The sequence below is a fragment of the Ambystoma mexicanum genome, chromosome 4p, assembly GCF_040938575.1.
Source record: "Ambystoma mexicanum isolate Mex_15411 chromosome 4p, UKY_AmexF1_1, whole genome shotgun sequence".
NCBI lineage: Eukaryota > Metazoa > Chordata > Amphibia > Caudata > Ambystomatidae > Ambystoma > Ambystoma mexicanum.
Genome location: NC_090927.1, coordinates 158,356,819 through 158,380,701, shown reverse-complemented (window position 1 = coordinate 158,380,701; position 23,883 = coordinate 158,356,819).

Genomic DNA, 23,883 nt, shown 5'->3' with positions numbered 1-23,883 from the left:
CCGTCGTTTACTGCACGAACGGTAAGTTCCGAGTAATTCTAATGTCTTTAAAGTCTTTGAGTAATGATGTTTCTTGTTTTGCAGGGTTCCGGCGATGGCGGATGGCGGGCTGAAGTGAGTTGAAGATGGAGCCCGTGTGATGAATAGAAGCGCCTGGAAGCACGTAAGTAAGCGCTAGTTGCCTGCTTCACGATGCGCTCTAATTGTCTTTTTATTTTTGCAGGTACAAGTTTGGAGCGGCTGCAGGGTGCCGGAATACCCACTGGGTTAGATGTGGAAAGGAGTAATGGCACGTGAGTATTAAAGTTCCCCAATGTCTTTAAACGCACCTTGTTTTGTCTTTCAGATGTGGGATGCAGCGCCGAAGGCCTCCGGAGCGTGCGAAGAGTTGGTAAGCTTTTGTCTTTCAGATGCCGGAATGCAGCGTGAAGACCTCCGGAGCGCACGAAGAGTAGGTAAGCCTTTGTCTTTCAGATGCCGGAATGCAGCGCGAGGCGTTGGTGACAGCCGATGGACCAGGTAAGTGAAGAGCTGTCACTGAAGACCGTAATGCTAACCTGTTCTTTCTTGTCTTTATAGGTGTTGCTGAAGACTGGATTCAGAATGGTAAGCCTTTTTCCTTAGGCCCAGGATCAGATGCAGAAGACACGATGAGCGTTCTGCTGCAGAGGATGCAGAATAACGCAAAGCAAGATTCATCCATCGGGTGTGGTTTAAATAGCCTTCTGTAGTGCTTAGATGTCTCCTTCCACAGCCACGCCTAGGTAAGAAAAGAGTTCCTGCTTTCCAGAAGAGTTCCAGTGTTCTGAATCTAGGGAGTGGCTCCTGCCCCACCCAACAGGAAAAGTAGTTCCAAACAGAAGAGGATCAGAGGCTCAACTGGCAGGCAAGTAAGCAGCATGGTCTGCTGCAGGTAAGTCCACCCAAGCAATATGAGCCCGGCGCTTCCAGCGCTGGGACTGGGCATATTTATGAGCCTGGTGCCACTGGCGCCAGGACTGGGTCCAAAAGGTCCCAATTGGGACTGATTGGCACTCGGAACCTGGGTTATGGATCTGCTTCCAAGGGAGTTGGGAAAACCCTGACCTTTTGGAAGCAGAGATCATGACAAGCAGGTGCATTTTTTAATCCAAAAGGCATGACCTTAAACTGGTACAAGCCAACTGGGGTTGAAAATGCAGTTTTCTCCTTGGCATGGTCTGTCAAGGCTATTTGCCAATAGCCTGACGTAAGGTCAAATGTGCTGAGGTACTTGGCTGCACCAAGTTTATCCACCAATTCATCTGTCCTTGGCAAAGGGTGGGCATCAGTCTTAGTGACTGCATTAAGAGCTCTATAGTCCACACTTAATCTCAATTCTTTGGATCCTGCCTTTGGTACTAACACAACTGGGCTAGACCATGGACTAGTAGAGGGTTCTATTACCCCGAGATCAAGCATCTTCTTGACCTCCCCCTTGATATGGGTTCTCACATTTTCTGACATTCTGTATCCTCTGCTTTTGACTGGCAGACAGTCACCAGTGAGTATCTCATGCTGTCCCCAAGGGGTCAAGCCTGGTGAGAGTGAGAACAGGGAGGCAAACTGATTTAACATAGATTTGCACTCCTCTTGTTGCTCAGGTGTCAGATCTGAAGAGAGATTGACTCCTTCAATTTTTTCATCTAAAGGTACGCCCCTGAGAAGATCAGGGAGTGACTCACTCTCTTCTTCCTCTGCTGCTGAAGCTAGAAGCAAGGCTCCTACTTCAGGTCTGGAGACGTACGCTTTCAGTCGGTTGGTGTGGAAGACTCTAGGAGCTTCCCTGGGTCTGCCCAGATCCACCAGATAGTTGACCTCTCCAAGTTTTCCCACAACTTTGAAGGGTCCCATCCATTTGTCTTGCAAGGCCCTCTGCCTTGTTGGGAGCATAACGAGAACTAGCTGGTCTTGAGTGAACTCAACCATGTTAGCCTTTTGATCATGCCAATGCTTGACCAAAGCTTGTCCAGCTTTCAGGTTATCACTAGCTTCCAGGTTATCACTAGCTTCTGCCATCATGTGTGACATTCTCCTCCGGAGACCTATCGCATAGTCAGTCACTCTGACTGGCTTGAGGGGAGGAGCACCTTCCAATCCCTCCTTAATCAGGGCCAATAGACCTCTGACTGGATGGCCCTAGAGAAGTTCAAAGGGAGAATAACCTACTCCCTCCTGAGGGAATTCTCTATAAGCAAAGAGAAGGCATGGCAGTAGGAGGTCCCAATTTCTTTTCAGAGGTTCCTCTAAAGCACCTATCATGCTCTTCATGGTTCTGTTAAACCTTTCTACCAACCCATTGGTCTGGGGGTGGTATGCGGTTGAGAACTTGTAAGTAACTCCACAGGTTTTCCACATGGCTTTCATGTAGTGGGACATAAAGGTTGACCCTCTGTCAGATATTACTTCCTTAGGAAACCCAACCCTGGTAAAAATACCAAGGGGGGCCTTAGCCACAGCCGGAGCTGTAACAGTCCTCATAGGAATTGCCTCAGGGTACCTAGTAGCATGGTCTACTACAACCAGGATAAACCTGTTGCCTGAGGAGGTTGGGGGATCAAGAGGACCAACAATGTCAATCCCTACCCTCTCAAATGGGACTCCCACAACTGGGAGAGGCACTAAAGGTGCCACATTCTTGGAGCCAACCTTACCAGAACTTTGGCAGGTATGGCAGCTCTTGCAAAACTTATCTACTTCTGCCCCCATCTTTGGCTAATAGAAGTAGAGTGAGAGCCTTTCCTTGGTCTTCTTGAAACTCAAGTGACCAGCCAAAGGAATCTCGTGGGCTAAGTGCAAGAACTGTTGTCTGTTTTCTTGAGGTACTACAAGGCGTTTGTAGTCTCCAGGTCCAGACTCAGTTGGTTCACTGTAGAAGAGGCCATCTTCCCAGTGCAACCTATACTTCCCAGGCTCTTGCCCATCAGCCTGAGCAGCTGCCTGGTGGCGGAGACCCTCCAGAGTTGGACATTCTCTTTGCCCCTTACGGAAAGCTGCCCTGCTGGGCCCACCTTCTGCCAGTAAAGACTGCAGCTCAGGATGGTCCTCAGGGTCTAGATCTCCAATAGGTTCTTGGCCTCCTACTAGCTCTTCTTCAGAGTCTAGTTCAACCACTCAGGGTTGTACCTCCCTCTCAGCCTCAGCTGGAGGTGGAGTTACAAGTGTAACTGTTGGAAGCACTGGAGTGCTTGCTGCTGACTTTTTCCTAGGACGCTTGGGTTGCCCCTTTGCTCCTGATCTGGTAGTTACTGCAGTGAGTTGCTCCAGTGGTAAAGGAGTGATCTCTGTCATCTCCTGAGATAACCGTCGCAGGGCTTTCTCTCTTGCAGGTTTTGTGAGCTCCTGTAACCTTTTACTAGGTGGTCTGGGGGTATGTGACACAACTCCAAGAGCTTTCAGGTCATTACCCAACAGAACCCTACCTGGTACTTCACATTGTATACTGACAGGTATCTTTACAGCCATATCATTACACTGGATGAGAACTGGTAACTGGGGACACATCTGCACAGGCCCTCCAGCTAACTTGGTGAGGCATTTGGGTGCCTTAGCAACATCCTCTGCCTTGAAAAATGATTCATCCACCCGTGGAGTCCCGCTTTGCCGCGTTACTCTGCTCCCGAGCCCTGAACTATTGTGGTGCTTGAATTACTGTGGACTACTGTGGACTTTTGTACTGCATTTACCAGCAGGCCATTGGTAACCTTGCTGGAGGCGGGCCCATAAAAGAACGAGGTCGCGCGCACCGCGCGCGCGCACCCAAGCGAGTCCCGTGGAGTCCCGCTTTGCCGCGTTACTCTGCTCCCGAGCCCTGAACTATTGTGGTGCTTGAATTACTGTGGACTACTGTGGACTTTTGTACTGCATTTACCAGCAGGCCATTGGTAACCTTGCTGGAGGCGGGCCCATAAAAGAACGAGGTCGCGCGCACCGCGCGCGCGCACCCAAGCGAGTCCCGTGGAGTCCCGCTTTGCCGCGTTACTCTGCTCCCGAGCCCTGAACTATTGTGGTGCTTGAATTACTGTGGACTACTGTGGACTTTTGTACTGCATTTACCAGCAGGTGACTTTGAACCCGCTAAGTATACTTGCTATTGATCCTGCCTTCAAGACTCAAGTTTACACTGTATTTATTTCTATTTTGTCTAGGCCATTGGTAACCTTGCTGGAGGCGGGCCCATAAAAGAACGAGGTCGCGCGCACCGCGCGCGCGCACCCAAGCGAGTCCCGTGGAGTCCCGCTTTGCCGCTTCGCCGCGGCGTCCGGGGCTCCGCGGTACCGAGGCTCACACTCACACAGGGTTTACCGACAGGGCCGAGTGCTCATTTCGTTATACTGCTCCCTGTCTAAAACTAAGATTTGAGCAACTACGATTTTACGTTGCAACTCACTGAGTTTTACTTGTGACCATGTCCATTTGCCCTAACGGCTTTCTCCGGTTGACATCGGGCATGCCGGTCAATACAAGACAAAGAATTATGTCTGAGATCCATCCTGACCGCGAAAGCCCCATTTCAAACGCTGTTCCATCCACCTTGTGCTCTACGCCAGTTCAACAAAATTCTCGACAAAAATCTAAAATACTATATCACAAAAAGGATCGGAAGGACCGTAACACAGACATACGGAAATATGGGTTTGGAGCTTTGAGACATGCTGAAGTGGCAAGTATTGCTGTGCGTACAGAATCTCCGATAACCCCCACTACCAATGAGGTACAAATTCTTTGTAACAATCAAACAGCTGATCCTAATGTTCAGACTGTATGTAATGCATCTTTAATGACTGATAATGAAAAGCTGTCCGCATCAATGTCTGATAGCATGTTGTTAAGAAATGCCATGTCTGGAGCACCGTACACAGGCCCCCCCGTGAATGAAAATGTGGAAGCAGCCATAATTGATTTAGATTCGATCGACTCTTCCTTTTCAGCCAGTCTAGAAAGGTCGAACCTCTCACAATCCCCTGACATGTTCCAGCGATCCAGTGGCAGCACTGCAGTTGAGATCTCATTTATCCCTCCAACTCCTCGCAGAGTTCAAGATGGTCAACAAGCCTCATCTCCTAACTTGACGGACATATCTAAACCCGCTAATCTAACCTTAGAGGTTATGAATATAGCACTTATGTCTCTTGCCAAGTTGTTTGAATCCACCGATGGCACACTTAGAGTGCTCACAGAAAAGTTTGATCTGCTCAACTCTGAAATATTTAAACTTAGATCTGAATTGGCATCCCTCCGAAAGGACTCTGCTAAAAAACACACTCAAGAACTTGAGTTCCAAAAAAAGATGTCTATAGTCCTTAATAAAAAGCTCCCAGAAACAGTAAGTAAAACCTCAGCTCTTATAGATGCGCCCACACAGACAAAGAAAGATCCAAATATTCAGAATGTAGAAATTAAGGCCAAGATGGGACACACACAACAAGAATTACAGACCACTCCACCCGCTGAAACGTATGTTCAGCTACCGTTTGTAAACGGTATCATTACAGATAATTCTATCCCAGCCCAGTCTCATGATCTAACTCAAGCTTCCTCTATGATAACCTTACCTGAGGAAGTGAATAGAGCGGCAGCACCTGAGAAGTCTATATACCCTGTTTTCGATGTCAGAGTCAACAAAAATATAGTAGGAATAAATGGCAAACCCAAAAAACTGCCATCTCAAAAAAAATCCAAAAATGTCAAAATGGCAAAAATGACAGTCTCATCGTCAACGAGACATTTTATTAACAATCTATCACGTGCCAACACTACCACCCAAGTGGTTTCCGGGATTATAACAAAAAAATATGATGCACTAACCAAATTGAGGAAATCTAAATATTTAGAGTCCTGTCAGTCCCCTCGAGTAATTATAGATCATCCTCCTCTCGATGAGTTAATAAAACTTGCAGAAGGTCATCACTCCCCTCACCTCTTGATATCTCAAGACAATGGTGAAAAGGCTAGTCAAACTCCATTACATCCAGTAATAAATAGCAAGAGTGAAACAACTGACGACACGCTTGTATCAAGGCAAAACTTGAGACGAGAGATTGACCGCTACTTAGAGAATCGAAATTTTGAACCCCCCAGGTTCCCCATCATAGTCAATGGACCTGCGAAAAGCTCCGTTGCTAACTTCATGATAACGACAACGGAAGCGCAGAGCATAGAATCGAACAAGATTACTCCCAAACGAGTATCTTTTGCTGACTCAGAACTTCCAGGTCAGCACAATTCAGCACAGGACTCAGTAAATAACAATATTGACAGACAAAAAGATATTGATGAAATAAAAGAGTCCATTGCGCGACTATGGATGATAAATTCGAAATCGCAGCGCATGTTGCCACAAAAAAAAAATGATGACAACAACAAAAAACAAATAATGCCATCACAGGTTGATACAGACAAAGCCTGCGATGTTAGCAGCAGTAAACTAGACAAGCACATGAACATGACATTAAAAAAGGCACAAGGCAAAGTTGTAACAAGACATGCCTTGCTACTAGGGTGTCGTCAGGCTCATCAATATATTTTGAACCGCCAGAGTGTGCTCAATTTGTTCTCCGATATATCCACACTCAGAGACATTCAATCGCAAGATATTGATCAAATCGAATTCCAAAACGAAAATGACTTAGGTGTGGTACTTGTGTGGACGACCTCTCTGATTGTACATAATGTGATATGGGCAGCGCGAGAAGCTCTATTTGAAATGGGCTTTAAGCTTTCTCGATCTGATGTTGCAAAACATCCTCTGAAGTCCTGTCTCAAAACATTGCAAAAATCGCAATACCCCATCTCAATTTATGACATCGGGGAGCGAAAAGAGTATCCACAAGAGCAAACCAAGATCAGGAGAGTATAGCTAGATACAACCAATAAACAAGTATGTTTATCCCTAGTCAGCTGGAATACTCGAGGCCATAGCCATTTGATTAATAACTCTAAGAGTATACTCCAAGACTTTGACATCATTCTGTTACAGGAAACCTGGCTCACCACCATCCCAAGCTGGAATAATTTTGAAATGCTTCTGGAGCCGGCTATACGAGCAGACAAAGGCCGACCTATGTCGGGATTACTTACTGCTATTAACACACGAGCAAATTTACATCTAACTGCATTACCGGCGATAAATCCATTTATACAATGTGCCCTCGTCGATGTTAAATCTTGCAAGATTGCATGCTTAAATGTGTATTGGAATCCCTTGAGTATCACAGTTGCCATGTTTTTTAAAAATCTTACAACTGCTCTTGAATACATTATGTTGAACAATGGCATTATACACATCATCCTTGCAGGTGATTTGAATCTACATCTATTACGAGGGGAATCTGCTAAAAAAAATGAACGGGCTGATCTTTGGACTAAGTTTGCGAAAGCATGGAATTTAATTATGCTAAATGGTACCAGTACAGCTGATTCTCCACCTCTTCCGACGTGGCGGAGCAGAAACTATACTGCTATTATTGATTATATATTTGTCACTAGATGTCTTTTTGACCATATAACTGACTTTGCAGTTAAAACCTCTGAGTATAGTGATCATCAGCCACTTACATGCAATCTCATGTTAAATCCTGATATAAGTGTGCTAAGACAAACTCACAGTGGGTCAGCTAATATTAACAACTCCTTAAATCGGTTGAAATGGACTAAGCAATCCTTAACACGTTATCGTGATCACTTACAAATGTTTGAGAATGATCAGTCCCTTTATATTAGCATAAATGAACCAGAACCGTTTCAACTGATGCAGTTATATGCAACGCACCACAAATCCTATGGGAAAAGAACTCAGGTATGCGATAATGTAGTTCGCCTAAGGAAAGCACTGTTTCGCAAACAAAAGAGACAAATCCAACATCTAGCAGAACTAGATAAAGCCTCAAAATTGAGAACCATTAAAACCGCATATAGAAATTGGATGCGGGAACATAAGATCACCAACTATCAAAAAAATGGCGAGCTAATGCTAAATCAAGTGCTAAGAAAGAACTCAGCACAAAGCTGGAAATTAATTAATTCAGTCACGTCAGCACCACAGCTTGCCTCTCAGATAAATGGGGTATTAGAAAACGACTGGGTATCTCATTTCTCAGGGATATATGCAGCTCCTCTTGGGTCCGGATCACTAGACATGCCTTGTTCCAACTTTAAGCTTGATTTTGATGAAGATGATATTCGAAATCTTATCAAAAATGCCAGCATGTCACGTGCCCCGGGCCCGGACGGACTTTCGAACGCAATAATAAAAGAAAATGTGGACGTGTGGACTTCCATACTTTACACGTTATTTCGATTAATCATACAACATCAAAACATTCCAAGATCTTGGTCCCATTCAATCATTGTTCCGATCTTCAAAAAGGGCAACAGACAAAATCCGATGAGCTATCGCCCAATAGCTTTGCTGGACGTCTCCGGCAAAATCTTCTGCAGATTAGTGCTACGCGATTTGAATGCCTGGACTCTCGCAACTCACCGTAGAGACCCTTTTCAATCTGGGTTTGTCTCAGGATTAGGAACCTCAATAAATCTTACAATCCTGAATGCACTTAAGATGTCTTATGCCCAACGAAAACAACCTCTCTATATTGCATTCATTGATTTTCGTATGGCCTTCGATTCAGTAGACAGAAATCTACTAATCAGAAAACTGATAAAATATAACTGTCCTGAATCCCTAGTTAAGATCGTGGGTCTTCTTCACTCTAACACCTCTATACAAATCAAGCTGAGTATGGAAGGTACCCTATCCAAACGGATAATGACAGCTAGAGGTCTAAAACAAGGGTGCATTTTGGCATCCACCTTATTTAATTTATTTCTGCTAGATTTAGCTGATGAATTTGCCTCAGTTCACTCAGACTCACCTAAACTAGGCAAACAAGTGATAGCATGGCTCCTCTATGCTGATGACTTAGTTCTTATCTCCCAGACGCCTTCTGGCTTACAAATTTTGTTGGATGTACTTGACCAGTATACCTTTAGAAACAATCTTATTGTGAACCAAAAAAAGACTCAAGTCATCATTTTGGGTAAACCGAAACCGACCTTGTATAACAAATTTTACTGGACAATCTCTAATCATAAACTCGAAGTGGTCTCGGAGTATAAATACTTGGGGACCAACTTCAATAATTCAACACTCGATAATCCCTTTGAATTGTCGTTGCGAGCTAAATTATTAATGCTCACCTCGCAAGCAAGAATCATCCATGCAAAATTCGGGAAATTCTCTTGTGTCCCTCTCATGTCATTCTATCAGCAGAAAATTATACCCGTCATCACATATGGACTTGAATCTATGTTACCCAAATCTGTTATATTCTGGGATCGCATAGAAGCAAAATTTTGGAAAACAGTCTTAAATCTACCGAAAAGTACACCTAACATGCTTCTCAGATTTGAACTGGGGCTTATATCAATCCAAGCCCAAATAACCTGGAAAATGTGTAGTTTGCTCAGAAAATGTATTATGGGAATTTCGATGAGAAATAGCCTTGCAGTATTAGCTGATTATCTAACATCTTCTGACCACATTTTTCCACAGCAATGGAGAAATCATGCTATAAACGCGTTGGCTAAAGCGGATATCTCACTTGACATCTTGGTAACAAATCCAAATAGAGCTAAAACTAAATTCTTTCAGATGGATTGGGTGATAACCCAGGAGAAATGTCTCAATCTCAAAGACTTTGATAGACTCCTCTTTGGTCATAAACATTTCCGAACATTGGCTGATTACCTGACGAAATGTCCTTCTCCTCAACTAAGATCGAAAATTTTAAGATTCCGCTTTAACCAATGGCCAGTCAATGAAATACTAATAAGACGAGGCATGATCAAAAAAGAAGCGGGACACTGCCGATTTTGCAATGACATTACCACCACAGAAACAATACAACATATAATTATGAAATGCAGAGCCTTTGATCTCCATCGTGGCAAGCTAATCGAATGTATGAATATGAAATATCATGCGCGCTCAGATACTGAAATATGGGCAGCCATCTTTAACTCTTCGAAAACATCTGTGCGAATAGCAACCATTGCAATCCTAGATGCAGCATTCCCAGAAGAGCAAAAAAAGGTCACATTAGCCACTAACGGAACTAATCTTGCACAAGGGATCAGTGAAAGTGTGCTTGACATTCTTTCAGTGTCGTAGACATGGACACAAAAAAAAAAAAAAAAAACAGATAAACAATAATAATTTGACACATGTATAGTTTAAAAATATGTAGCTTTTAAATTCCCAGGACTTATTTTCCTCCCTATCTCTTTGGTTTTTATAATGTATTACTTATTTACTGCCAAAATTTGTTTACTATTCTTCTAATTTCTTAATATGCTACCATTTTGTACTGTTTATATGGAAGGAAAAAATATTTGTAAAGTTGTTGTTTCAACTAAATCAAATAAAAATTTAAAAAAAAAAAAAAAAAAAGATTCATCCACCACAGTTATGCTGGCCCCAGTGTCTCTAATGGCAGGAGTCTCCTGACCATTCACCTGGACACTGTCTTTATAATACTCTTTAGTATTATCCGGGATAGAATTATACACATCTAAGTTCTGTTGTTCCCACAACCCCAGAGAGACTAAAGAAACACTGGCTGAGACACCAATGGGTTCATCAGCCAGTAGTAGAAAGTTTCCACTTGCCATTGGGACTTCCTCTTCTGGAGCGAAGGCTAAGGAGGCAAGTTGGATCCCTGAAGGTTTACCCGTGCATTTGGGATCTCCTTTCACATGGTCAGTAGAGCCACATACAAAGCATTTACCGAATGCCTTCTGGAATGGTGGCTTGTTCTGGCCTCCCTCTGGTTTGGCACCAGAGGGTAAACTATTCTGCTGTGATTTCCCTTGTGGCTTACCCTTATGTTTTTGTTTGGGGCCGTCTTTGGAATTTGCAGTATTAGAATTCTCTTTGGAGTCCTTTTTAGGCTGTTTCCCCTCATCCTTTTTCTGAGTTACCCCAGAATCCGTGTGAGTGGCCCTGTTGGCAACCCACAAGTCAGCAGCCTTAGCTAGTTTCTTGTAATCTATTTCCTTAGAATCAGCCAAGTGCTGTCTGAGCTCAGGAGAGCAGGCATCATAAATTGATTCCAACATTACAAGATTCTTCATTCCTTCATAAGTGTTAACCCTGTAACCCTTAATCCATCCCTCTATGTTTTTCAGCCCTTCACTCACCCAGGTAGCCCAAGGGGTGCCATCATGCTTTTTGAGGGTTCTAAATCTCTTAAGATACTGGGAAGGGGTCTTCCCAAATCTAGCTATCAGAGCTAGTTTCACACATTCATTCTCTTTCCTATCCTCCTCCCCCAACTCCATTACCACATCAGTTGCAACAGGGGGAGGCCTAGAGAACAACCAGGTGAGTAAGTCATTTCCTGTGATGTTCTGGAGCCCATGATTATATTCAAACAGACAACCAATCCAACACATCCAATTTAGGCTCATACATACCAACCAATTCTTTAGGCATCCGGGGACTTTTAGGACTGGAACTTCTAGAGGAGCCAGAGAGAAGCATTTTCAACAGATAATTTCTTCATTTCTAACTCATACTTGAGCTCCATTTCCCTTAGCCTTAGTTCTTGATTCAGTTCCTGGTGTCTCTGTTCAGCCTGAGTATTCAGTCTCTTGAACTCTAGTTCAAGTTTCATTTTCTCTAATTCAAGATATTGAGGACTAAGTGTGGGACCTGGCAAATGCCCAGTAGGTACAGCAGGTAGAGCAGGCAGAGGCCTAGGGGGGACAGTCACAGCAGCCTCACCCTCCTCTTCTGACTCTTCCTCAAGATTATCAACATTATGATCAACATCAATCTCTATACTGTTATCTACAGCTTCTGGCATGGTAGGTTCCTCTGAACCACCATCCAGACTTTGGTTAGCTAACAACCTTTCTATCAATTCCATTTTCTTGCCTTTAGTCAGGAGATTCTCATGCTTACAGAGAACTCTTAAACAATCGGCAGTTTTTGTAGCAAGGGACTCTTGACTATAATTTTCCATAGTTGACATGTTAGAAAGATTACTTTTTCAGTGCTAAGCTTTGTGGTTAGTTGTACTAAGGTATCCTAAAGCACTATAAAATGTATACTCAATACAAATCCCACCGCTGTACACCAGTGTTAGGCAGAAACCTGTGCAGTTCCCTTAGGGAGCACTGCAAAAGATTTAGGACTACAGGTGTTAGCAGTAAACCCACTTGGTAGCAGTCTGTACCACCCAGATTTACCTGGTAGCTGTGGCTGAGCAGTCAGACTTCCCTCAAGAAGAGTTAGGCAGTATGCAAATTATACATAATAGGCACTCAGATACAATAATACAAACAAACACTGACCAGAGCTCTGGTATCAAAGTATATAATTATTTATTTAAAAACACACGGTTTGAAACACTGCAGCACTCTTATTGAAAAAAAATATTCTACACACAGTTACTATTATAATATACACAACCCTTATTCCTTATCAGACAAGTCTTAGTTAACACCACTTATTTTCATACAGAGGTGAGCGCTTAACTATAGATGGCACTCCAATAAGTTTGTGAAAAAGGGAGGGAAAAAGGCAGAATATGGAAAGGTACACCACTCTAAGATTTAGGAACACTATTAGCAAGGCAGAAGAGCAAAAGTCACTTGTGAGCCAAAGTCCATAGGCTGGGCCCACTCTTAGAGAGAGCAGAGCACAAATGCGCCCAAGATCACACAGTTACACTAGGCTTAGAAAGTCTTGCAGAGAGTTCAAAAAGAGTTTAGAGAGGCTCAGAAAATTTTAGCCAGGGTGTCCCAGGCTAACCCAGGTTCGAAAGCCGGGGGCTAAATCTACCCCGTACAGTCGGTGGCAAGGGAAGCCAGGCGGGACACAGTACCTTAAGTGGGAAGGATCCTCCAGCGGTGGCAGTTGTTCCTGGCAGTGGGTGCAAGTCTCGTCGTCGTCCAGGGGGAGAGAAGATCTCGACTTGGAGGAAAGATGAAGATCGTTGCACTACCAGGGAAGAAACCAGCCGCAGAGTTTTCCGGTTAAAGGTAGTACCCTTTAATTCGCGGTCATGGTAAAACGTGGTATCCCAGTTGCCGGGGTGCTTGGCACAGGCAAGGCGGCCACAAGATACGTCAGGAAGGCGAAAAGACGGTGAAACTGGTTATCCCCATCAGTCAAAGGAAGAAGACTCTCCGGCAGGAGATCTCCTCTGTCGTTGGGAAAAGTGGTGAGACGGTCCAGCAAGGCTCCACCGGTGGTGTCTTCGTGGCAGGTCGGCTCAGCTTCTCCCTCGTCGGATTCTTAGGTCCTGTGGCGACTTCTGAAGTTCCGGTCCCCAAAGCCCTGCTTTTATGCCGAAAACCCCCATTCACTCAGCCTAGCTGTCACTCAAACATGCTAAGTGGTGAGCCGGCCGGCTCACCACTTGGGCCAATCAGGACGGAGTGTGACTTGAGTTGCCTAGGCAACTCAGTCCAGGGTGCCTAAATCCCCCTCCACCCCTCCTAAGTACCCCAGACAGAGTGGCACCACTTTGGAGGGCTTCTGTGGAGAAGCCCACCAAAAAGTGGAACAAAGGGCTCGACTTGGGTTGGAGTCACAGAAGAGTACACAAACGCCATTTTAGAACCGAGTTCTGGCAAAAAATACCAACCGGAGAATTAATATTAATTAAATAAACCGGCGGTATGTTCGAGGCTATCGTAATTAAATAAAGATAGTAGCCTCGAACAATGGGAAAATCCCATAGAGAAATATTCACGGTTGAATATAAAAAGTAGTATCCACTGCCACCAGCCAAAACTCGATCAGGGGGGACGGAGACGTGCCCCCTCGACTAACAGACCCTGGGGCAATTGAATTGCCCCAGCCAGTACATCCACAATATGATGGTTTGTACTGGTTCTGTTCAGAATTCAAGACTAGTAAAGTCAATGGTGACTTTACATGCCCTGGGAGACAGTAGTCCGTCCCAGGGTATGGAGTCTATACTGGGGGGTCACTATGACACCCCTGTGTTACTGCACTGACGGTGCTGTGTAACACACATCACAAAAACACATGAAGCCCTATGGGGTAAAAGACCCCATAGCCCATTAAACACATCTAGAGTCAAAGAAACACTCAAATCATGCCCAAGAGTGAGGGTAAAAGAGTCTCACTCTTGGCAGGAGAACAAAATAAACCCCAAAATTCCAGCAAAGCTGCTGGGGGACTCACCTAGGTTAGGAAATTCAGCCTAAACAGAGAATTCTCCCTAACAGGGTCCAACTCTGTCTGGGCACTGTATGGTCCTTGGTAGTAGGATGGCTTGGGTAGTGAGGTTACAGGGACAATAACCCGCCAGCCCGCCTGTGAGCCATTGTGTGATTTGGTTAGTTACGACTCTTATCCTCTTGCGCTGTGATTGCTGGGTGCCCTCTCCAATTAGGCGTTTAGGTGCTGGTGGTCCTCGATGGATGATATGATATGATTGTTTTTTTTATATAGTGCCTACACAATGTGTTTCAAAGCGCTTCAAGCCAAGGAAGGGAACAAGGGAAAATACAACCACATTCATACAGGCCATGAACAGTAAGGATGTGAAATTAACTATCGTACTCTGCCTGATATTTCAGATAGTTCAAGAGCTAAGACATAGATAAGGAAGGGAGGGGGAGAGTGGGAAGGAAATGAAAACAGACAGGCGACTACCGTACTAGGCCTGACAACATTTCTGGTAGAGCCGGAGAAAAACAAAAGGTGAGGGAGAGGGGTGCAGAAAGGGAGGGGAGGAACAAAACAAGCGACTATCATACTAGGCCTGACGACATTTCAGATAGTGCTGGAGGGATGGTTGTGAGGGAAAAAAAAGTAATGGGAGGGTGGAGAAAACAGACGAGGTTGCTATCATATTAGGTCCAGGGACAATTCTGATAGAGTAAGTGCATAGAAGAAAGTACGGGGAGGAGATAGGAAAAGGGAGAAGGGAAAGGAGGAGAGAACAGAGAGTAAGCAGCCAAAAGGAGTGGAGAAGCAAGAGTGGAGAGCGAATAAAATTGCAGAAGTCAGTAGTAACACAATGTTGCAAGACAGGATACAAGATGAAGATGGGAACAGCATGATTCAGGGCCACCATGAGTACAAGATGCAAAGGAAGTCCAGCATGAGAGTTGAGAAAGAGTGACGCACCGTGAATGAATGAAGTCCATAAAAGTCAAATCCAGCATTGGCCACAAGACGGTGATGGTGAAGGAAGGCACCAGGCGGGCGGGGCTTAGCCCAGGTGATCTAGATCCACTTGCACCTGCTCCCCATCTGGACGGGTTAAGTGCGGCTCTGGCGGGGTACTACGCATTAGAAGAGGGCAGTGCAGTTGGCTATGGGATGTGGGTGACTAGTTCTAGTGATCTGGCTATTGTAGCTTACTTTCAGTGGTTGCTGAGTGTTCTTGGGTGAAGGGCTGGTCTAGGATGGCAGGCATTGGGAAACACTGTTTGAGGTTCCTAGATAGTGGGAGAAAGACTAGGTTTCACAAACTGCTAAACAAAGGGAGAGTGCAACTAGATTTGAGATTTTTAGATGGGAGAAAAGTTATAGGTTTCGCAAAATGGCTGTCAGTGAGAGAACACACCTAGAGTTGAGGTTCCTAGATAGTGGGAGAGAAGGCCTAGGTTTCACAGAATGGCAGACAATGATGTTAGGGAGAATTCTCAAAAAATGGCTGATTCCCCGTACCTAATGAGTCCCTCAGCAGCTTTGCTGGATTACTAGGGTTTGTTTTTGCCCACTCTTACATGTGTTTTGTTGTGTGTGTGTTCACTTTGTGTGATCTTGGGCACTCGAGCCTCACCTACTCCAGACCACCACTTTCTGTGTGCGTTACACAGCACCTTCAGTGCAGTGACACAGGGTTGTCTTTGAGACTTCCCCCCGACTCATTTTTTCTGGGGCTGACTACTGTCCCCCAGAAACAGGTAAAGTTGCCATTAACTTTATATAGTCCCTTTAAACTACAGACCCAGTACACCCCATTTTACATGGAGTACTGGAAAGGGCTAACTCATCCCTTTTTGTCTGTGCCTCTTGGAGCCTTGTTTCACTCCCTTAACTTTAAGACTTGGCTGCTGGCAGTGGTATCTACCCTAACTTTTCTACCACAATTATATTATATAAACGTGGTATTGTTTTAGGCTATTATCTTAGCCTCGAACATAAGCCCGCTTGACCAAATACATTTTATTTTGGCTCCGGCTGGGTTTATTCACCATTTCTTTTTGTTAAAGTCATTCTCGTGTTTTACTCTGCTCGCCAAACCGGGGATGTTTCCTTTGTTCGCTGCCCTCCAGGCGCCTGATATTCTAGGTAGGCAGGATGTGCGGGAGGGATCTTCGGACCCCTGCTATGGGGTCCCTTGGTAACCCAAGTCGCTCTCTTGTCTGATTGGCGAAGGGGATTTGCCTTGCCAGGCCAGCCACCCTACTGTGTGATTGACAGCCAGGCTGTATGAAGGGGGAGGAGGGGAAACTTCAAAAAAAGCAGGTCTCTGGGATTGGAAAGACAGTCGCCACTGGAACAAAAGAACTGACGAGGAACTGAAAGAGGACCCCTATCACAACTGAACCGCCCGGTGAAGCCCTGCTGCAGGTCCGAATCTCCAAATCCGGTGACAGAGAAGATCCTCCAGGAAACTTCTCCCCTTGAGCTGGTGGGTTCGCCCTCCTCTGGTTGGATTCACTGTACAGAGCTACAGTGGGCCAGATAGACGGGAAGGTCGGACCCTGCTTGGGTTTTAAGGAGCGCACCTTTTATTTGTTGTTTTGCTCTGCTGCTGGTTTCTTCCCTCGGTGATGCAGGACCCTCCAGTATTCCTACTTCGTGTCAGTCCGACAGTCTCTTCAGGAACCGTGAGCCAGCTGGAACCACCAGGAACGCCCGCCTCGGCTACAACTCCCTCTCCGTTTAAGGTACTGTGCAAATCCGGTTGTCCGTTTCGTTCAGCTGCGGTGAAAGTGCTTGAAATCTTTATCCAATCCGAGGGCTTGTCCTTCTCTTCTCTTTGAACTAACTTTTCTACCAACCAACCTCGTCCGGAATCTGTGCTACGAACTTTACCGCAAACTACATTGACCTCTATTATCTTGAGCAAAAGACTTTTGAACCATTGACTCTGGGTCTAAGCCTTTTCTATCTGATTTTAACCTTGTAGTCTCTCTTGTTCAATTGCCCTGAATACTTACCTATTGGTTTTGCCTTTTTTCTTATAACTTTCTTTTCCTCCCTTTTAAATTGCTGGAGTGCCATTTTGCTCCCACTTCGTTTTGTGAGCTTAACTTGTCTGGAATTTAAGGTGTGTGGTGTATTTATGATTGTGATTTCTTAACTTGCTTATAATAGTGAAATGTCATACAACTGTTGAGTAAATAAATATATATTCTTTTACTTAGAAACCTTGAGTCAGTGTTTGCCTGAACCATAGTAACTGCTGCCCTTTGTGTAACCATTTGTACTGCTCACTTACTCTTGAGATAAGTCTGGCTGCTCCGCTGCTGCTACCACTATAACTGTGTAGTACAGGCTTGTACCAAAGGTGAAATTGTACTGTCACTTGTAGTCTTAATTGTGTGTAGTGTTCCTAAAGGGTACTGCATATAATTCTGCCTAACAAATGAGAAAAGAAAGCGCACCTAGATTTGAGATTCCTAGATTGTGGGGTGGGGGCAGAGGGGGGAGAAGCATAGTTTTCGCAAAATGGCAGTCAATGAGAAACATCTAGATTGTGGGAGAAAAGGTATGGGTTTTAGCCATGCAGTGGACACTTTCATGTGGGCCTGTAAGTTGGGTGCACACTGACTCCTCAGTGTGTCCAGGGTGTGTATTTTTGCTGGGTGAAGTATTGGAGCAGGCTGTGGTTTAGGGTGGGTGAGTGTTTAAAGTAGCAATCACTAGCCGTAGTTAACCCTACCTTGTCTGTTGAAGCAGGTTGTCTGTCTGGTCCTCCTTTTTTCACATATGGAAACTATCTGAAGCTGCTTTTGCTATTCGTGAGTGGACTTGTCTTGGCAACCACCCAGATGAGTCGAGGTGGGACCAAGGGAGCCTGTTTTGAGCTTGGTTGATAGACAGGGCTTCCCACTGCAGCCATGGCTGGGTGCGGTTTACCTGTAAATTGAGCTAAGCGTGGGGTGGGGATCGGGCAGATGGGTTAGGGGGTACAGTGGGCTTTTTTGGGTGTATGTGGGGTTTGTTAGGTTGCAGTGTGAAGAAACCTACCTAGGCCAGGTAAGTGTATTTAAGCTCTTTATTGTGTGGACCCCAAGTACGAGATCCGCCACCAAAGGATCCAGAAAATAACTCCCCGATGTTGAATGTTGATGCCTGAAGGGCCATCAACATTCCACATGCGCATGGCCATGGACACATTACAACATATCCTCTTCCCTTACATAACCAGAATCGAAAATAACAGAATTTCAAGGTAAACAGAAATAACTTGAGGATCAGTATAGCAATGGCACTAAGCATACCCTGCAAACATAAAGCACAGTATATCTAAACAGCATATTAAATAAACATATTTATGTATAGAAAAAATATTGGTGCACATACCTTTACACCTTAACAACAGTACATCAGAATTACATATAGCCATTCCTAACAAATGTAATCTCTAAATTTTATGGGTGGCCCACACCGCCTAGGGACACACCCCACAGTGTGCCGCACTTCAACTTGCTGAGGAAATGCAATTTGATTATCCTCATTCACTCCTGTATCTGAGGGACACGCAATATCCTCTTCATGTCCACACCTATTTCCTTGGCAGTCAACAGGATGACTCGACATTCAAATCTCCACCTGAAGCACCAGCACACTTGCCATCATTCACCACCACACGTCTCTTACTCCAAACAGAGCCATCCTCCAAGTGCACATGTCCCTTCACTACTTCCCTCGAGGGCACAAACCTGCTGTTACCCTTGTAAACAAACCTGGGATTTTTTATGTACACAGAATCCCCAGACTTAACACACAATTTTTTCCTGGACTTCTGAGAAGAAACCATAGCTTCCTGGCGTGCCAAAATACTACGATGAATCCCATCCAGATCCACCGTACATGGACCCCCACCACCCAAAGCCAAGGTTCTCAATAAGGTTCCACCCTTCCTGCCTCTCATAAATTCAAAAGGAGACCTCCCCGTAGCCACAGAAGGAGTCCTATGATACGCAGCCAAATACTGTGTCAAAACTTCCTGCCAATCCAAACCGTTGGCCAAAGCCAATTGTATAGCACACTTAATGGTACCATTCGCCCTCTCCACCAAACCATTGGCGCAAGGATTATAAAAAGCAGTCCGGTAATGAGAGATGGCATGCTGATCCAGAAATTCTCATGGTCCTGGATGTGAACTGCACACCATTATCTGTCACCAAATCGGCCGGTAACCCTTCTCAGTCAAACACCTTCCTCAAAAAAGCAATAACTGAATCAGTAGTGACATTTCCACACGCAGCCACTTCAATCCACCTAGACGTATAGTCCACCAACACCAACAAATATCTACACTCAGGCTGAAGACACTCCAAAGGACCCATGATGTCCAAAGCCAATTTGGTCCAGACCTGTTTAGGAACATCTACAGGATGTATGGGTTGGGGATGCAATACCTTGCTTTTATCACTGATGGAACAAGCCTGACAATCCTTCACCATTTGTTCTACCTCCTTATCCATAGACGGCCACTAGTAATCTTCCCCAAGTCTCCTCTTGGTAAGAGAACGACCCAAATGCCCAGCATGTGCCAACTCCACAATTTTACCCCTGAGACATACGGTGGGTATTAACTTGACACCTCTGGAAACACCCCCAAGGACCCACAGCCAACTCATGCAATACCTGGGAATAGCCCTTTCCCTCAGGTCTATCCTGAACAGCATGCCAGCCTTTTATGAGACCCTCCCTGATCCATTTCAACTCCACATCAGTCTCTGACTCAACATCCCACACTGACTTCTCCACAGCGGAAGCAACATATGCAACCTGACACTCTTGCAAATCCTCCTCTTTCTCCAGTTCTCCCTGACCCTAACTGTCTCCCTCCACTACAGGCAACCGGGATAAACAGTCCGCCACTACATTACATTTTCCCGGAACGTAGTGCAAGGCAAAATTGAAATCCTGTAACTCCACCGACCACCTCGCAATCCTTGGTGACACCGCCACAACACCTTTGGTAGAAAACACCTGCACCAAAGGTTTGTGGTCCGTCCTGATTATGTATGGAATACTCCACAGAAATGTCCTGAGATGCTTTGAAGCCCACAACACCGCCAAAGCCTCGCTTTCAATTACCGAATATCTGCTTTCCACATCCGAGTCCTCGAAGCAAAAGCCACAGGCTTCCATTCACCATCCAACCATTGTTCTAGCACCGCACCAAAACCCACGTCGCTCGCATCCACAGTCAGTACAGTCCCATTTTTGGGATCAAATGATTTCAAGCATGGGGCATTTTCCACATCTCTTTTCACCAGTTCAAATTCTGCCCCACACTGCTCAGACGACACAAATCTGGCTGACTTTTTCATGAGGGCCCTCATGGCCACCGTTCGTTCCGCATAGTTGGATATGAATTTGACATAATACTCTGCAAGTCCAAGGAAAGCCCTCAGCTGGTCTTTATTGGAAGGAACAGATGTGTCCCTCAATCCTTGTACCAACTCAGCCTTAGGACTCACACCCTCCGAACTTAATGTATGACCTAAATAGGTAACCTCCTCCACTCCCTTGGCCAGTTTCACAGTCAGACCTCTCTCTTTAAGAATCTGCATCACCTTCCTGATCCTGACATCATGTTCCTCTCTGCTACTACCCCCACACCAAGATGTCATCCTGAAAATAACTTACTCCGGACAATACGCCAAACATCTGCTGCATCAACCGTTGGAATACTGCAGAAGCCGAAGCAAGGCCAAATGGCATGCAACAGAAACGGTACGCCCCAAAAGGAGTCACGAATGATGTGAGAGGCCTAGAATCAATGTACAGGTCAATTTGATGGTAAGCGGTAAACAAATCAAACGTTGAATAATACTTCGCATCCCCCAATGTCAACAACAACTCGTTCATGTTCGGCAAGGGGTGCCAATCCACCCAAATACTAGAATTCAACTCCCGAAGGTCCAAACACATTCTAATACTTCCATCAGCTTTCTTGACCAGGACCACGGGAAACAACCACTCTGATGACTCAATCGGCTCAATTATACCTGCCGTCTGTAGCTTGGTCAACTCCGCTTCCAATCCCTCCCTTGCTGACACTGGCACTCTCCTCACTTTGTGTACCTTAGGCACAGCACCCCTCTTCAACACAATGCGATGGATAAAACCCCTGAGCTTACCAAGGGTTTCCGAAAATACTTCAGGAAACTCACCCATGAGCAACGCTGGTGTAACTATAGCGCTATTCACAGCTTCCTCTGCAATACTGAACAGGAACCTCCTTACCAGGATGAATTTGCATACCTAAAGCCGCCTGTTCATCCCAACCCAACACACTGGTACCTTTGGATGCTACATAGAATTTGCCCAGAGCTTGCCTACCATTGAACGTGAAATTGGACCAACTGTAGCCCAGTACATCAATGGGGTTCTGCCCATAGGAACACGGCTTGATATCTGAAACAAGCAAAGCCAAATCTGCTTGCCCAATTCACCCTGATACACTTCTGGAGCCACCAAGGTATAAGGTGACCCTAAATCTACCAACATATCCACCGGATGATCATCAACCAATACCGGAACCCAGGGCCCTTAGGCACACTCCCATCCACATGCAAAATCACTGCTTGTTCAGGTCTACCACCCAAAGCGCATTCTTGCAACACTGTGGAATCATCCGGAATTACATTAGCCACCACCTGCACCTTGCACATGCGTGCATAATGGCCCACCCGTTTACATTTCCTGCATTCAACATTGCTAGCAGGACACAACTTGGAATCAGCCGCATGGTTGGACCAACCACAATTTTTGCACCCATCCTTGCCCTTAGGCGACCTACCCCCTTGACCATTAGACTTTTCAACCATTTATTTGTTCCTTGGGATCACAGCATGAACCACATCCGTAGACCCATCGCTGTCACGATCTGTACACTTGCCCTGGAGGCCTCAACTGCTCTCGCGATCCCCAACACCTTCTCTAAGGGTGGGTCGCTCTCAATCCACAACCTTTCTCTGATTTTTTTTATTAGAGGTTTTCTTCATAATTTGGTCCCTGATGTGTTCATCCAAATTACCCGGACACCCACAAGTGGCCATCAGTGCTCGTAACGCCGTAACATATGCATCTTTGCTCTCCGTGGACCCTTGTGCCCTAGAAAAGAATTAATAACGCTCCAAAACCACATTAACCCTTTTACCAAAACGAGTTTGCAACTCTTCAGAGCACTCTCATAAGTACTTATGACTACCTCCCCCTCACCGCCACCTGGAACCATCACATTCTCTCCAGGCAGTTGACAGAAAACCCTCAACCCTTCAGTACCAAGACAATTAAGTAGTGCAGCCTCCTTCTCATCGTCGCTGAATTTGGCGGCGCCGGCAGCCCTCAAATATACCTTGAAGGCATCCACCCACTGATCGCATGGAGCAGTAGGTTCACCAGGGCTTGGCAGAAAAGCGGGAGGAGGCCTCGCAGGGTGTGCAACATGTTGACAAGAGTACCACGGTTCACCTCAAATCAATTTTTGAACAGCAATGACCAAAACAGTGCCTCCCTAGTGAAATCCAAACAGGATCAGTTTAGTTTAGGGGACGACTCCCTCACTAACCAATCGTCCAGATAAGGGTAAACATGATGCCTGATGAAGATTTTGTATCAACCAACCTCGTCCGGAAACCGTGCCACGAACTTTACCGCCAACTACCCTGAACTATGTGATCTTGAGCAAAAGACTTTTGACCCATTGACTTTGGCCCTGAGCCTTTTCTATCTGATCTCCTCACTGAAGTTCCTCTTGTTCAACTGCCCTGGGTACTTGTTGGTTTGATCAAATTTCTAATAACTTTTGGGGGTAATTCATAGAATCCAGCGCACAAGTGGTGCACGCGGCTGGCGCACAGTGTGCGCGTACGACAGTCTGCGCCATGCGCGTGCGCTAAAATCCATTTCCGCGCACAGCGTATTCATGGATTTCAACATCCAAAACCAGCCGTGGCGCAGCGACCCTGCAGCAGCGCCAGTATGCCCCTAATCCCTCCACGTGCGCCATGCACAGCGCACAAATCCCAAACATGACGCACAGACCCCAACCCCGAAAACGCCTGTAAAACACCCTGCGCAACCCTCCGAGGGGAGTTTCACACGCTATTGGCCCTGTGCGAGAAGGGTACGTGTATTACTGGGGTTCATGGGAAGTTTCACACGCGATTGTGCGAGCGGGGTACGTGTATTACTGGGGTTCGTGGGAAATTTGACACGAGAATGGCCCTTTACGAGCGGGTTACGTGTATTACTGGGGTTCGCGGGGAGTTTCACACGCGATTGGCCCTGTGCAAGCAGGGTACGTGTATTACTGGGGTCCGTGGGAAGTTTCACACGCGATTGGCCCTGTGCGAGCGGGGTACGTGTATTACTGTGGTTCGCGGGTTGTTTCACACGCGATTGGCCCTGTGCGAGCGGGTTACGTGTATTACTGGGGTGCGCGTGAAGTTTCACAAGCGATTTCGCTGTCAGAGCGCGGTACATGTATTTCGGGGGTGCGCGTGAAGTTTCACACACGATTTCGCTGTCAGAGCGGGGAACGTGTATCCAGTGGGGTATGCGGGGAGTCCCACACATGTATTGGCAGTGTGGGCCCTCCCAGGTGTCCCCTCTAC